Source organism: Canis lupus, chromosome 7, assembly GCF_011100685.1.
Source record: "Canis lupus familiaris isolate Mischka breed German Shepherd chromosome 7, alternate assembly UU_Cfam_GSD_1.0, whole genome shotgun sequence".
Lineage (NCBI taxonomy): Eukaryota > Metazoa > Chordata > Mammalia > Carnivora > Canidae > Canis > Canis lupus.
This window is the reverse complement of record NC_049228.1, coordinates 37,256,512-37,274,235: the sequence shown is the minus strand read 5'-3', so window position 1 is coordinate 37,274,235 and position 17,724 is coordinate 37,256,512. Positions and strand designations below refer to the sequence as shown.

The 17,724-nt window shown below is 38.1% G+C and overlaps 1 protein-coding gene across 4 annotated transcripts in view; it reads right to left on the bottom strand.

The window, feature by feature from the left end:
• CNST (consortin, connexin sorting protein) overlaps positions 1–17,724 on the bottom strand; it is a 122,416-nt gene that overhangs the window by 76,106 nt on the left and 28,586 nt on the right. The gene's annotated exons all lie outside the window — the stretch shown is intronic.

Genomic DNA, 17,724 nt, shown 5'->3' with positions numbered 1-17,724 from the left:
GCCACCCGGGCTGCCCTAATCCCATTTATACTAACAGAGAAACCAGGTTTCATATTTCACCACATCATTCAGCTAATAAGTTTCTAAACTAACTTACTTCCATTTCTAAAACGAATATGGAGCACCTATGATTCTGAGGCCATATTTTTGATCACTGTGCGCTCTGTAGACATTGGGGAGAAAGTCACTGAAAGGAGTATTTCACTCCAGCTGTGGTATACCTTGATGAAGAAACTCCACTACAGCAGAGGACACATCTCTAATGACCAAGAAGTTCAAGTTCCTGGAAGTACTTCTTTCCTTTCCCAGCAATTGCTAGATCTGCACACAAAATACCATTTCCTATATGGCTCACCTTTTTTCTGTTGAGAATCCTTTTGGCCTCAAGACGTTTTGCCTCTTACTATTTTGTGATGACATGATTTAATTCTCAAAAGGTAACTTTGTAAACTACTTTCCAATATTAACTCTTCCTCCAACTCTAAGTCTTTCCAAGGTGTCAATGTCCTGTAATTATTCTGACTGGATACATAGCAATTATTCAAGGCCTGGCTCAGAAGCCATTCCACTGTACCTCCCTGAGGTCTCCATTCCAGCGACCTATGGCATAATGTACTGCTTGTTAGCACTCTGAACCACACACACACACACACACACACACAGTCCTCACAAAGACTGCTCTGCACTGCGTATTTTTGCAGATATGTCCGATTAGCTTGAAACCACTTGAATACCCATAACTCAGCCACAGAGAGTTTTTATTCTTCACAATATCTAGCCCTGGGCCTTGTACTTAAGAGCTACAATGACTACACGGAACTGACTGGCATATTTTGCCTTTTAAAAGCATGGTAGTGAGTGCTGTTCAAGTTCCCACCCTCTCATGTGAAAACCACATTCCAAATATGTATGCTGTGCAAAAGCTACTTGACAAGTTGACTCTGTACAGCTGAGAATTTCAAGCAAACATATCCAAGTCAGGCTTAGACAAAACCTGAAAAACCACAAAGCTTTGTGAAAGAAGCCTTAAATAAACCAATAATTTAGAGCCACAGACTAACAAAAAAGAAATCTGTATTTTGTCAGAAATATTCTCCATCCCAGGTATAATTTGAATTCATCTTTTGATACATCTTAATGGATATCTGCTGAGATTAAGCATCACTTGTCACTCAAACTAAAAACTTAATCTATGGGGATGGCTAAATATGTATTACTCAATTATTTTATTAAAATCCTTTAAGGAGGGATGCCTGAGTGGCTTGGTCGATTAAGTATCAAACTCTGTTTGTTTTTTTTTTTTTTTAGTATCAGACTCTTGATTCCAGCTCAGGTCTTTTTTTTTTTTTTAATTTTTTTTTGGTGAATTTTTATTTATTTATGATAGTTACACACACACACACAGAGAGAGAGAGGCAGAGACATAGGCAGAGGGAGAAGCAGGCTCCATGCATCGGGAGCCGGACGTGGGATTCGATCCCGGGTCTCCATGATCGCGCCCTGGGCCAAAGGCAGGCGCTCAACCGCTGCGCCACCCAGGGATCCCCCAGCTCAGGTCTTGATCTCAGAGTCTGGGGATCACGTCCCACCTCAGGCTCACACTGGGCATGGAGACTGCATAAGATTCTCTCTCTTTCCCTCTTTCTCTCTGCCCCACCTCTCTACTCAAAAAAATAATAACAATACTTTAAGGAGATTTTGAGTGAAATTTTTCTATAATCCATACAAATTAGGCCTAAATACATACTTTCACTTTTTTTTAAAAAAAGCAAGCTCTATGCCCAAAGTGGGGCTTGACCTCACTATCCTGAGATCAAGAGTCTCAGGTTCCACTGACTGAGCCAGCCAGCCGTTCTCATACTTTCACTTTTGAAAGAAATCGAGATTCTTTTTTTTTTTTTAAGATTTTATTTATTCATTCATGAGAGACAGAGAGAGAGAGAGAGAGAGAGGCAGAGATATAGGCAGAGGGAGAAAGCAGGCTCCACACAGGGAGCCCAATGTGGGACTCAATCCCAAGACACCAAGATCACGCCCTAAACTGAAGGTAGATGCTCAACTGCTGAGCAACCCAAATATCCCGAAACCGAGATTCTTAAGAGTTAAGATGCAACCCCAAGTTGAAATCTGATGCCTTCGCAGTCAACCCAAAATTTAAAGACAGCTATCAAACCAATAAGGTATTCTATTAATCCCAAATTTAAATTTGGCTACTACTAGTCAGCTCAGGATTGAGAAAGAAAGTCACCATATGCATATGTTGTGTTTATTATGAGGATTACATATGTCACTTTACATTTTACCATCATATTCACTACACATATTCCAATACACTTCTATCTCATTGCTAAATCTAAGATCTTCTGTGATTAATGCTTTGTTTAGATATGTGTACCTGTAGACAATATTCAGTATATCAGCAATCAAAAGTATGCCTCAGAGGAATGAGTCTCAAAACTTTTGCAACCCAGAATAAGGAATTCATTTTGCACGGAGATCCTGTACATACAACAACAACAACAACAACAACAACAACAACAAATATATATATATATATAACTGAAAGGTTTCTTGAAACTAAACACATTCTGATGCATTCTTCATTCTATTCAGTACTATTTCATATTTTTAGAAATGCTGATCAAGATTCACTAGGCTGATTTCATACCCTGCTAATAAGCAATATGCTATAAGGTGGCTATTCGGAATTAATAGTATCTCAACCTGAGGACAACCATCCAAGGACCAGAAAAGTTTGTGATTATCTCCAGATAGTTTTCTGAAAATGCCAGTCATATGAAACTCAGACATATAAAACTTCAACTTCATTAAAATGTCCCTATAATTTCAATATCATAATTTTTGCTAATTTGTATCATTCCCCTCATTAGTTAAAATTTAACTAAACTATTAAGCCTGACCCAGGGTCCCTTGGCTGACATCTCCAGCTGTGAGCTATATTCTATACCTATGTTGTCCAATGTAGTATCCACTAATCACATATATATGGTCACTGAGTACTTTAAATATGCACAGTGAGACTGAGGAACTGAATTTTTACTTTTAATTTTAATTAATTTAACTTTTAATTAACTTAAATTTAAAAACAGGTTTTGATTCAGCTACTGAAAAACTTATGTATCTTTAGAACAAACTAGGTATGTGAATCTACTTTCTCACCTGTAAGTTTTAGGAAGTCTAAATATAGACCAAGCATTTCTAATAAAAGATGTGTCCAAATTGAGATGTGCTGTATTTGTAAAATACATACCATATTTCAAAGACTTATGAAGACAAAGAAGGTAAAATAGTTCACCAATACTTTTGAATATTGATTTTCTGCTGAAATAATATTTTTATCTATTGGGTTAAGTAAACCCTATAATTAAAATTAATTTCACATTTTAAAAAGCCTTTTTAATGTGGTGACTATGAAAAAAAATGCTATATATGGTTCACATTATATTTCTACAGGACAGTGTTGCTCTCTATGACATTGTCTTGACAGTGCCACAGCCAAAGTCATGCAAGGCTCGCGGTATTCACTCCATCCCAGACTCTTACCTGATAATACAAGTTATGCTGTAGGCATTTCCTGGCTGAAGATATTATTACTATAATTAAACAAGGTAAATAGCTACTGAAGGAAATAAATACTATACACTTTTGAAATCAATTTGTAAGTACCTGTCTACACTGGTGTTCAGAATGTAAAACTGAGGGTCATGCCATCTCTTTTTTGGGGTACTTCCGGATATTCAAACTAACTAGTAAGATAGCCATACAGTAATCTTTCTAAATACTTCAATTTCTATATAATAGTACAGTACAGGTGCATCTGGGTAGCTCAGGCAGTTAAGCGTGTGACCCTTGGTTTCAGCTAAGGTTGTGATCTCAGGGTCCTGAGACTGAGTGCTGCGTCTGGCTCTGTGCTCAGTGGGAAATCTGCTTGAAATTCTCTCCTCCTCTCCCTCTGCTCACACTCTCTCTAAGTAAATAAATAAATCTTTTTAAAAGTACAGTACAGAGGCAAATGGATGGCTCAGTGGTTGAGTATCTGCCTTGGCTCAGGTCGTGATCCCAGGATCCTGGGATCCAGTCCTGCACCAGGCTCCCTGCAGGGAGCCTGCTTCTCCCTCTGCCTATGTCTCTGCCTCTCTCTCTCTCTGTCTCTCATGAATAAATAAACAAAATCTTAAAAAAAAGTATAGTACTATAGTAACTATAGTATAGTTAACCAGAGCATACTCATATTTCTTCAATGAGAATAAAAAACATTTCATAATAAGGAATTCATTCTTAATACAGAAACAAGAAAGGTCATAAAAAATTTACGCCAGAAGGAAGATAAACATATGACAAAGTACATAACAAAACCACAAGCATAGGGATCCCTGGGTGGCTCAGCGGTTTAGCGTCTGCCTTCAGCCCGGGGCATGATTCTGGAGTCCCGGGATCAAGTCCCACGTTGGCTCCCTGCATGGAGCCTGCTTCTCCCTCTGTGTCTCTGCCTCATGTGTCTCTCATGAATAAATAAATAAAATCTTAAAAAAAAAAACCCCACAAGAATATAAAAGAAAACACAAGAAAAATAAATGATCAATTATAGTCAAATGTGAGGTAATGATTCTAAGGAAAAAACAACCAACATGGATTTTTATTTATACAGAGAAAGTAGTTTTCAAAAAGAAGAAATTAAGTGAAATCATGTAACTGCTAAGTCCAAAACAACCTTGCTGCAGCTCACTTGAGTAAAGAAAGTATAATTTGTTTCATCCTTCTCAGTCCTCCCTTCCTTAATGGGGCTCAATTCAACACAGCTGACACATCCACAGGGCCTTTGAGGTCAAAACCCATTATATACATGGAGGGGCACCCGGTTGGCTCTGTTTAGTGTCTGCCTTTGGCTCAGGTCACAATTCTGGAGTTCTAGGATCGAGCCCCACCTCAGGGTCCCTGTTCAGCAGTTAAGTCAGTTTCTTCCTCTCTCTCCCTGTGCCCCTCCCACCCTACGCCCTACTCATTATTTCTCTCTCTCAAATAAATAAGTAAAATCTTAAAAACAAAACACACCCAAGCCCATTGCATACATGGAAATGACAGTCCTGTCAAGAGCCTCACCACACGTATATCCATCCATGCAGTGCAAAAACAGTCACCACACTCCTCTTTGCCCTCTCTCTCAGACATATACAAATTTTACTTAAAGAAAAAAATATAGAAGGAAATCTCTAAAATAGTATAAGCTCAAAGACATCTTCAGGTATCCATCCAGTGACATGTATTTTTAGCAACAATTTCTAACAATTTTTTTCAATTAACATTCAGCAATTTTACCTACCTCAGGTTCACTGACTTTATGACTCAAGACACTCCTAGACATTAATGACTTCTCCATCACTTGAAGATAAAGGGTGGGCAAATCATAGCATAGAAAGTTACCAGTACAACACAAGCATTTTCTTTAGTTTCACAGTTAATGCCACACAGAGAAGGGGAATCACAGTTTAGAGGAATAATCATTTTACCAGGTTCCCACAGAAGTTGTGCTTACTTGGTTTCAAATGCTTCTTTGCTGTAAAACATATCGCAACCATACTTTGAAGCCACAACCAACAGAACAGGAACCTGAAAATATTTTCTGGTTCAGATCATGATTCCTTTTAAAACAAAAATTATGTTTACTAGTACATACCTACAATATATTTTTGTGGAAACTGTCTTATTAATTTTTAAACTTAGAACACTTTGCTATGCAACTAGGAACATCAAGTAATCTATCTACACATTAATCATTAAATGTATATATAAAACTTGGGCTGAAGGCTGTCTCAGTAGGTGGAGTATGCACTCTCCATCTCCCGGTTGGGAATTCAATCCCCACACTGGGTGTGGAGATTATTTAAAAGTAAAATCTGAGTGAATAAATAAAATCTTAAAAAAAAAAAAAAAGTAAAATCTTAAAAAAAAAAAAAATATATATATATACACACACACACATAAAACCTACACATTTTATTTTAAGATTTTATTTATTTATTCATGAGAGACAGAGAGAGAGACAGAGACACAGGTAGAGGGAGAAGCAGGCTCCATGCAGGGAGCCCAACCTGGGACTTGATCCCGGAACTCCAGGGTCATGCCCTTGGGCTGAAGGTGGCGCTCAACCGCAGAGCCACCCGGGCTGTCCTACACATTTTATTTTAAAAAGACAATTCCTGCTAATATAGCAGCAAAAGCAAATAGTTCTTTAGAACCTTCCCTTAAGAGGCCTGACTAAATAGTATTTTCTGAATAAAAAATGCTTATTATTAACAGTAATCCACAGTTATTGAATATTAACTGAGTATCAGAAAGTGTTTCAGTCAAATATTTATATATATATATATATATATATATATATATAAAATTTAATCCTCATACAGATCCTACAAAGTAGTTCTATAATTATATCCGTATTATAGAGGAAACAGCAACAGAAAGATTAACTAAATAGGCCAAGGTTACATAGCTAGTACGTGGCAAAGTCAGGATCAAACTCAAAGGTCCCAACTCCAGAGCCTATACCTTTAAGCACCATAATCATTTTATCATTAATTTTAAAAATCAATTATTCTCATATATACATTTTGTAAACAACAAATTGCTAGCTTGAATGAGCAATACAAACAATTCCTAGTGCCTTGAAATATGTTTCAGATATATAAAGTTTAGAAAATTGGTTAAGGCAAAAGAAAATAAAACCCACCAATAAGACTATTTACTTGCTGTATTCCTTAAACATGATAAATTCATTTATTTAGAGTTACAGATTTATCTCTGTAAATCCCTGTTAGAGATCACCATCAAGAATCTGACATGTTCCTTTGTACACACAGAATAATTTCTGTGAGGCAGATGACAGATATCCACTGAGTAAACATCACAGCTAACAGGGAAACAAAGGACAAGTCTCCTAACTTTGACAGTACACCCCTAATGAGCAGAGAAATTTACCACATGTATACCCATTATATATGTTTGTTTCTTACTTATGTGGACATATGCTGGGCTTATATATATGCACATATCCACTTTTAAACATGAAGAAAGGATCGCAGAGTTCTACCTCTGGCAAGGGCAGACCAGTTCATTTCAGCCAAACTGTCCTGCTGATAACAACCAGAAAAGCTGGCAGAAAATTTCAATCTGGAGGCCAAAAAAGCTGAGCAGCGCTTTTAACAGACTTACAGACCTGGAGGAAAAACCGAAGTCCAGGGCTTGCCAAGAAAAGGGGAGCCTCTGGCTTTCCAATGGGACCTAAAAGGGTTACTCCCTAGAAGAAAAGGTGAGGCTGAGATAGTCCAGCCTTCACAGGGACTGAAGCCCTGCAGAATCATTGTCATCTCTGGTTGAATTAGGTTGATCTGCTATAACGTCCTTGCCTACCAACAACATCAGTAAATCCCCTCTGGAAGACGAAATCCAACAAAGGCTCAGACTATCTCCACTAGTTTTCAACCATAAGGCCCAATATATAATCTAAAATAACCAGGCATACAAGAGATCAAGATTTGACAAAAAACTGGGAGAAAAAGCAGTTAAAAGAAATAGATTCATAGGAGATCTATACACTGGAAGGATTACATATGTTAGCCTACAGGAAATTTAAAACAAGTTTTGTTAAAATGTTCAAGGACATAAATAGGTAAGAGAAATTTCAGAAGAAACCAGAATTGGTAATATAGTAGCAAAAACAAATAGTTTGCTTTTTAATCAAATCACTAGATTTGATTTTTAAAAATCAAATATTGTATTAGATACTAGATCAGATATTCTAGATCTTAAAAATATTGTAACTGAAATCATTCCAGATATGGAACTCAAGGGCATGTTTAGCCTTTAATCTTTTTTTTTTTAAGATTTTACTTATTCATGAAAGACACACACACACACAGAGGCAGAGATACAGGCAGAGGGAGAAGCAGGCTCCATGCAGGAAGCCCGATGTGGGACTTGATCCCGTGTCTCCAGGACCACGCCCTGGGCTGAAGGTGGTGCTAAACCACTGAGCCACCCGGGCTGCCTGCATTTAATCTTTATTAATTTCTAAAAGACTTCAGAATGACAAAGAAATCAGTGTATGATAACTTTTGAATGTATTCAACACGGTGTCTAATAACTTCATCAATTCTAGAAAATTTTTATTTAAATGTGCTTTTTAAGGGGCAAAACAAAAAGAGACAGTTTCCTACACTCTATTTTCTACTGTTTAAACCCAGTCACTATGATATGCACTAGGCCTGGCTAAGCTCACTTTGCTACCATGAACAAATCTTTCCCTACAAAATCAATTTCTTGCCTTATGCTGATTTATGAGTATTTTAGAATAAAAATTAGACTGAATGAGATCTCATATTCCCAAACTTCTAAGTCATAACTAAATTAACATGCACGTAAGATAATAATCAAATCACTCAAATATTGTCTTTTACACAAGCACACCAACTATATATTTGTGCCACTATCAAGAGACGTGGGTGACTTAAGAGGTGATATATTGCCAAAAGGCCCAGCTGTCATGTTTGCTTGTTTCAAGCGTCCTCGACATTTAGTAAATAAGTGTTATCTTTGAGTCCCACGGTTTATTTTGCAGATCCTAAGAGACAGAACATTGTGATAGTCATGGACAACATGGAATTATATTCAAAATATCTGCCAAAAAATTTTTTTTTTCCGTTGCAATTAACTTCTAACAAATGAGTAAATGCTGTGCTGTACTTTGCAGAGAGAGCAGACAAAAAGAAGCTGGCTAATAACTATAACAAAACCATTGCTCCAGGGGTGCCTGGGTGGCTCAGTGGTTGAGCGTCTGTCTGCCTTTGGCTTAGGTCGTGATCCCAAGGTCAAGGTCTACGGGGAGCCTGCTTCTCCCTCTGCCTATGTCTCGGCCTCTGTGTCTCTCATGAATAAATAAAATCTTAAAAAAAAAAAAGAAAAGAAAAGAAAACCACTGCTCCAAATCCTTGATCACTAGTGGGAATCTTTAAATCATTAAATGTATCAGAAAGGGATGTGCTGCAAGATTTTTAATCAGAGGAGTAACATGATTAGGTTTACATATGAGAGAAACCACTCATGTTGATCTTAAATAATAGGTTTCCTCTCTTTTTCCAGAATGAGATATGTATGGCCCAGGAAAGGGCCAGCTGAAAGGGAGTAGTTAAGGGTAACAGGAGAGACAGCACAGACTGAGAAGTGGGATGGCATCCAGGACACAGGCCAGGTGAATGCCCTTAAAGAGATGGGCCATGTTTCCCGTTGTCACAGAAGGATGTGTGTGTGTGTGTGTGTGTGTGTGTGTGTTTTACACCAGAGTTAAGTTAGAGGCATTTGTAGTCCATAAAGGATCTGTCTCAGGGAAATAAGGAGTAGGGTATCTGTGGAAGGAGGAAGCTCAGAGAAGGTTTGAAACAGACCCTCGAAGGCGAGGGGGCTGCTGCTGCAGGCCCACTGAAATTCACGACTACAATCTCCAGGGGCGCCTGGGGGGCTCAGTCCCGAAGGAGCTGCCTTGGGCTCAGGTCATGATCCCTCCTGCTGAGCAAAGAAAATGCTTCTTCCTCTTCCTCTGCCTGCCACTCCCCTGCTTGTGTGTTCTCTCTCTCTCTCTTCCAAGTGAATAAATAAAATCTGACAAAAAAAAAAAAAAGCAAAAAAAAAGCAGCAGCAGCCAGTCCCCAGTCTACTCAGTCATATACATTGCCTTTAAGACATGGGACAAGGAAGACACGAAATAGCAACTAATAGGTTCTTTCAACCTAACTTACAAAAGTATCAACAGAAATGCTGGCATGTGCTCACTGTAATGAAAAGAAACAGATTATCTTCAGTTTGTCTCAACACCAATTTTCATGAATATTCCCATTTTTCTGTCCTGCACCGCTCTGCCATTCTGCTTCCTGCCTCTTCATGCTGACAAGAAAACGCAGTTTGTAAAATCCTGGCCTATATTGTAACTGTTCAGCGTAGAGCACCACCTCATCTCAACCCGTCACTTCAATCTCACAGATGGTATTCATGACACTTCTGTGCTTCATATAGTTTAAACACCAGAGTTCTAAAATGCCACCTCTTTTGTTGAAGTCAGTTTCAAATTTTGTCTTATTGCTTAGCAATTTCAGACATGATACAAAATGAAATTCCTGGAATACGGTCAACATACTGATTCCATGAATCTGGAACTTAAGCTCTGATATTAGCTCTTTTTTTGGGATTTAAAGTTTCCTTTAAGATTCCTGCAAACTCTAACAATCAACAATTCTTGTTCTTAGTTCTCAAGTCCTCTGTTGTCTTTTACTGCTTCAAGGCTAAAACAAATATTGCTTCCTGGTTCATTGTTATGTGAGCTGTGATTGCTAGTTATCTACCCAAAAATTACAGTTTCAGGCAAACTCACACTTTTTTCTTCTGCCACCTTTACTGGCTGCGTTTCCTTATCTTGAAAAGCAGTGATGTAAGGTTGCCCTTTGAATAGGAATATGATGCTCCTGCCCCACAGCCAGGAGAATACTAGTTCTGAACTGTTTATGCTACACAGTTACTAATTCTTCATTTTTTATCCATTGGTCTTTGTACCCCAAAGCACACATTTGGCTGGCACTGAAGGCTTAGTAGCAGGGCAGGAAACAAAGCAAACAAATCTCCACGTGGAGCCTGAACCTCGACCTCAGAAGTGGAGTGCTTTAACTGAACTAGCCTGATGTTAATGTAATCAATCCTAATTGTCTACTACGAATAAGATACACTTACCAAAAACAAAACAAAACAAAACAAAACAAAACAAAACAAAAAACCTCCCACATTTACTAGATACAGTGGGAGAAGACAGAGACAGATGAGACAGCTCACCTACAAGCTTATATTCCAAGGTTAGTACCCAAAATATAACAAGAAGTCAGTCATACGATAGTAAAACAAAACACAAAAAATCTGATTTAAAAATGAACAGAAGAGGGGCGCCTGGGTGACACAGTTACGCATCTGACTCTTGGTTTTGGCTCAGGTCATGATCTCAGGGTCATGGGATTGAGCCTTGTCAGGCTCTGAGTGAGGTCTACACCAGAGTCTACTTGAGTTTCTCTCTCCCTCTGCTCCTCACCCCATCTCTTTCTCATAAATAAATAAATAAATAAATAAATAAATAAATAAATAAATAAATAAAATCTTGAAAAACACACACACAAAGACTTATGAAAGGGCTACAGGTACATGAAAAGATGTTCAACATCACTAGTCATCAGGGAAACGCAAATCAAAATCACTATGAGATACTATCTCATGCCTGTTAGAACAGCTCTCATCAAAAGGACAGGAGACAACAAATGCTAATGAGGATGTGGTGAAAAAGGAACCCTCGTACTCTTGGTGGGAATGCAAACTGATGCAGCCACCATAGAAAACAGCATGGAGAATCCTCAAAAAATTAAAAACTGAACTACCATATGATTCAGCAATTCCTTATCTGGGAATATAGCCAGAGGAAATGAAAAACACTAACTTGTAAAGATATATGTACCTCATGTTCACAGCATTTTTTTAAATAATAGCCAAGAGAGGAAACAACCTCAGTCTCCCGCTACAGATGAACAGAATAAGACAGAAATAAAACAGAAATTATCTGTTGTGTGTGTGTATGTGTATGTATGCTTGAGATTCTCTCCCTCTGCCTCTCCCCTACTTGTGCATGCATACTCTCTCTAAAATAAATCTTAAAAAAAAAGAATATTCTATTACAAAACATAGTAGAAATAGGGAAGAGAGATGAAACTAGAACAGAATCAAACAGGTAGACCTGCTAGACATAGAAAAGGTAAATAGAGCTAAACATAGGTAAGGAGGAATAGAAGAACCAAAGACTACCAAATATTCCTGAGACCACAGAGGAGAGGAACCAAATATCCATGAAGGTATTGATATGAATGAGTTATTAAATCAGCCTCTCTAGATCAACACACCTTTGCTTGAGAAACAGACAAGATGCATAGCTGTAGCTCACACTAACTGGTGGAGCCCAGCATGGGCCCAGCACACTTGTCCCTGCTTTCCTCACACAGGCTGAGTGTTGGCTCCAGGAACTTCAGCCTGAGTTGCTGCCCTGCTCATCCTCAACTCTGGTCAGTGCCATCAGCCAGGAGGGCTGATCCAGCAGAGAGTGGATGGGACGTGTGAAGCTCTCTACCCCCACCCTATCCTAAGTGCATGGAAAGGCAGTTTCAAGAGAAGGAACAAGCATAAGCTAAATAAAACAGTGAGCAAATACAGTGTGTGTTTTAAGAACAAACTATTGGACTTTGAAAAAGGAGTCTATAGGAAAGAAGGGAGTGATGAGATTGATCACTCGAGGTGGGGCTAGATCAAAATGACAAAGGAATTTAAACCAGTGTTTCTCACACTCTCTGTTGTGGAAGAGCAGCTTTTTTCCCCCTTCCAGTAGGCCATGACTCACCTACTAGGAAAAAAGGAGAGGAGGGAAAAGACGTATAAAACACAAATGCTGGGATCCCTGGGTGGCTCAGCGGTTTAGCGCCTGCCTTTGGCCCAGGGCGTGATCCTGGAGTCCCGGGATCGAGTCCCACGTCGGGCTACCGGCATGGAGCCTGCTTCTCCCTCTGCCCGTGTCTCTGCCTCTCTTTCTCTCTCTATGTCTATCATGAATAAATAAATAAAATCTTTTAAAAAAATAAATAAAACACAAATGCTGTATGTATTATGATTATATCCAGGTAACACTTACTCCATTGAAATGCCACAGAAGTTTCTGAACACTCTCAATTGTGGAGTGCTTTCCATGCTGGCAGGTTCTGGTGGACTCTCACCCGACTGCAGACTGTAATTTGAGCTGCTCTGATTCAGACGTTGTGTGGATAGACTGAGAAGGCATTAAGGCTGCTGACCCAAGGGCCAGGGTGAGAGAAAATGTGCTCTGTGCAGACTCTTGGAGGTAAGGGATGAGGGATGAGGGAGCAGTGAGGTCAGCACTTGAGGGGGCAGTGCTGGAAACAGGAATACAACAGACCACAGAAGCAGAGTTCACAGTTTGGACTACTGACTGGATGTGGGAAGTAAAAGACAGTGGACTTTGCCACCAGAGGTCGGGGAACAGCAGTGCACTAGAAGATTGCACAGGACGAGGAACCACCTGCTTACCAGGCACCCACCCTCCTCCTAATCACGGCCCCTCACTGCCTGTCCCATCACCTCCAGATACAGGTCCCTCTCTCCCTGAGGACACACTACAGAGGGAGAAGGTGATGACAGACAAACAGCAATGCTGAAGTTGTGCTTCACTTAAACCTTTTGATTTTTGTGAAGGTTATTCTTTGTGGGAAGTCAGCAAATTTGATCATTCTCAAGCATAAACATCTAAATGTTTCATCTTCCGAAAAACAAAGAGTACTAAAAAAATATTAATGATTTCATTCCTGACCAATGTAAAAGTTTACAATTATCTTTTAAACTTTAACCAAGAGGGGCACCTGGGTGGCTCGGTTGGTGGAGTGTCTGCCATTGACTCAGGTCACGATCTCAGGGTCTTGGGATCGAGTCTCGTGTGGGGCTCCTTGCTCAGTGAAGAGGTCTGCTCACTGGGGAGGAGTGGGGAGTCTGCTTCTTCCTCTCCCTCTGCCCCTCTCCTTGCTCATGCTCGCTCTTTCTTACACTCACTCTCTCTTTCTCAAATAATAAAACAATTTTAAAGAAAGAAATGTAAAACTGTAAAATGCAGTGTCCTTTTGGGAATACAAAAGAAAAAAATAGTTCTTGAAACTGAGAAAATTGGTAAAAGGTGAAGGAAGTGCTATTTTATGAGTGCTTTCCCTGGAAAATCCTACTAGGGTCAGTTTTTAAGCACTCTTGTTAATTTTTTTTGGAGAGGGTGGAAGAGCAGAGAGAGAGACAGGGAATCTTAAGCAGGCTCCATGCTGAGTGCAGAGCCCTAGTGGAGCTTGATAGCCCGAACCTGAGATCATGACCTGAGCCGCAAACCAAGAGTGAATGCTTAACTGACCAAGCTACCCAGGCACTCCTGTTACTTTTTATTTAGTCTTTCCATATTTCTGCCTGGCTCTTTCCACTTTATGTTTCTTTTCTTTTTTTTTATTTTCCTGAACAGGGTTTTCAGTAATTTACAATTCTACCACAATACAAAAATAGTATTTAAAACCTGTTTCATGAACTCCCCCCAACAAAATCTAAAATGGATTTATTCATATTATTCACACTCTCTTGTTCGATAACAAATTTCTATCAAAAAATCATCAGAATTCTAGATTATTTCTATTATTCTTACTCCTATCCTATTTCTCTATTATGTCCTTTCATCAGAATTCTAGATTATTTCTATTATTCTTACTCCTATCCTATTTCTCTATTATGTCCTTTCTCTCACAATTATCTTTATTATTCTATTAGCTGGTAAGGCCAAGTTTTCCAAGTTCAAAAAGGTTAGAGAAAAATACATTATAAGATATTAAACTGTTATTTACACTATGACCCAAAACCTCAATCTTGGTATGAGATGCTACTTATGGCTGACACTATGTCTACAACTAACCCCTAAAAGGAAAAAATTATGTATTTACTATGGGCTATGAAGAAGAAAGATATTTTGATGTGAAAAAAGAATTCAACAAAACAGAAGAAAAAGAACATGCTACATATACAGTTGACTTTTGAACAATAAGGACTTGAACTGCATGGGTCCACTTATATATGGATTTTTAAATAAATACAGTACTATAAATCTATTTTCCTTACGATTTTCTTTATAATATTTTCTTTTCTCTGGCTTACTTTATTGTAAGAATATAGTACATAATACATATGGCATATAAAATATGTTAATCAGTTGTTTTAAGTTATTGGTAAGGCCCCCCCATCAACAGTTGGCTGTCAGCAAAGTTCTTGTGAAGTTAAAAGTTATATTCAGATTTTTGACTGCGCAGAGGCTGGCTCGAGTTATTTCATACTTAGTACCTTCAGTGGCTAATCCATACCATTTAGCTGAACGATACTAACAGCTAACACTTACTGGGCAATTAGTGTGTGTCAGAAATCGCATTTTTAAAAAAGATTTATTTACTTCTTTTAAAGAAAGAGCACGAGCAGGAAGGGCAGAAGGAGGGAATCTTAAGCATACTGTGTGCTAAGCATGGAGCTTGATGTAGGGCTTGATCTCATGACCCTGAGATCACTACCTTATAAATGAAGCAAACTAGTAAAGAAATTCCTTATTACCACTGGTAAGTGGTATTATTACCACTGGGAAGTGATACAATTACCTTAAGTTTTTTTTGGCTCTGATTTTGTATTTAATGATAGCCTGAATTTGCAACTAAGCATAGATTGAAAAGTTAGAAATAAGCTTCAACCATGTCCCTACACCATCTGTGCACATCAAATAATCATTTGGCAAACTCAATGGATCACTTTACTTTTTATTTTTATAATTTCAATTTGCATCAAAAGATCACTCAACTATTAGACTTGGTATATATGTATGTACGTATGTATATGCACACATACACACACACAACAGAATATTATTTGGCCATAAAAAAGGTTGAAATCTTGCTATTTGCAATGACATAGATAATACTAAGTGAAATAAGTCAGAGAAAGACAAATACCATATGACTTCACTCATATGTGGAATTTAAGAAGCAAAACAAGAGAGCAAAAGGGGGAAAAAAAAGAAAAGACAGAGAAAGGCAAACCAAGAAATTGACTCTTAATTCTAGAGACCACAGTGATGATCACCAGAGGTGAGGTGGTAGGGTGATGAGGGAACTAGGTGATGAGATTGAAGGAGTGGCCTGTTGTGATGAGCACCAGGTGATGTAGGAAAGTGTTGAATCACTATATTGTTCATTTGAAACTAATATAACACTGTATGTTAAACTAACTGGAATTTGAATAAAACTTTTAAAAAAATTACTCAACTATTAAGATTCCAAAAAAATTAAAGTAATTAAACTCATTAACAATAATTAAAGACCTATTTATATATGTGCCCTGGAATAATTGAAATAAAGCCACAGGTATAATTAATATAGGACCAAAAAAAAAAAAAAAAAAGACAACCTAACAAATTCTCTATGATAATGGAGACTAGAATAAATCCTGTGATTTTAGATTGGAATTAGAGGGGTCACATGAACTCAGGGTTTTTAAGATTAGATATAGAAGTAAATACATGCATACATACATATATCTCTTAGTGTTATGTATCAAAAAATCTAGAAGAGGGGTGCCTGGGTGGCTCAGTCAGTTGAGCATCTGCCTTCAGCTCAGGTCATGATCTCAGGGTCCTGAGATAGAGCCCTGTGTCAGGCTCCCTGCTCAGTGGAGAGCCGACTTCTTCCTCTCCCTCTATCCCTCCCCCTGCTTGCTCTCTCTTTCCCAAATAAATTAATAAAATATATATTTTTAAATCTAGAAGCAATGGCCCAGTACCACTGAATATACCTAGCTCCTAGTTCTTGGTTTCTAAAGACTATCCTCCACTAAAAGCAACCATTGTTCCTTCGAGGAATGGTTGATTCCAAGACTACAGAGAAAGGAAAGTACAAGATGAACCTGGAATACTTTGTGGTGCAGAAAGCAAGTAAATCCAGAGAGATGGGGAAATGCCAAAAGGATGAAGTAAACAGCCTGAAGTGTTCCCAACTGGCAAAATGTAGCACCATTAGAGCATCAAGATAATAGATTATAATTCACTGATAAGATAGGAATCCAAGGCTTATAGGTAATATACATAAACAGATAAATAGGTATGAAGGACAATGCTTTTCTTCAGTAGAATACCAATTAATAAACGTAGAAAGGATAATGGTTATAAAGCAAATTGCTTCTTTGCAACCATCACAGTAATAACTAACTAAGTCAAGAATGGATGTCAAAAATGAGTAGGTACAAGTTTCATTGGATAACTCCACCTTGAACAAGTGATTAAAGTTAAGATCCCCCAAAATGGGACAAACTAATATATATTCCTCCTGACAGGATTCATTAAAAAGGACATAATTTCACTTCTCTGGTGTTCTTGACAAAGATGCGTAGCCTATAGCCAATCATTTGGGGCTTCAAAATAATTGTCCTGTCCTCAAAAATGTCAAGATCAATAAAGAAGAAAGACCGAGGAATATTCCAATTTAAAAGAGGCTAAGAAAACACAGTATGCAATGTTTGATGTGTGGGATCCTGGACTGGGAAAAAAAGGCAGCTGTAAAGGGTATTATTTAAGACAACTGTCAAAATTTGAATATGGACTGCAGAATAGATAACAGTATTACATCAACATTGCATTTCCAGACTGATAACTACACTGTGGTTATGTAAGAGAATGTCTTTATTCTTAGGAAATTCACCTTCCAATATATTTACAAGTAAAAGACATGTTTGGAATGTACTCTGAAATGGTTCAGAAGAAAGTCTGTGTGTATATGCGTAAATGTGTTAACACAAATATATATACATATATTTACATATGCACACAGAGCAGAACAAAATGATAAAGCAAAAGGGCAAAAATGAAACAATCAGTGAATCCATCTGAAGGATACAGGAGAATTCTCTACACTATTCTTGTAACTTCTCTATAAGCTTGCAACCATCTTAAAAAGTTATTACCCCACTTCCCAAAACCTCGTATTTCTCCTTTTTTTTTCCCTCTGGCTACCTTTA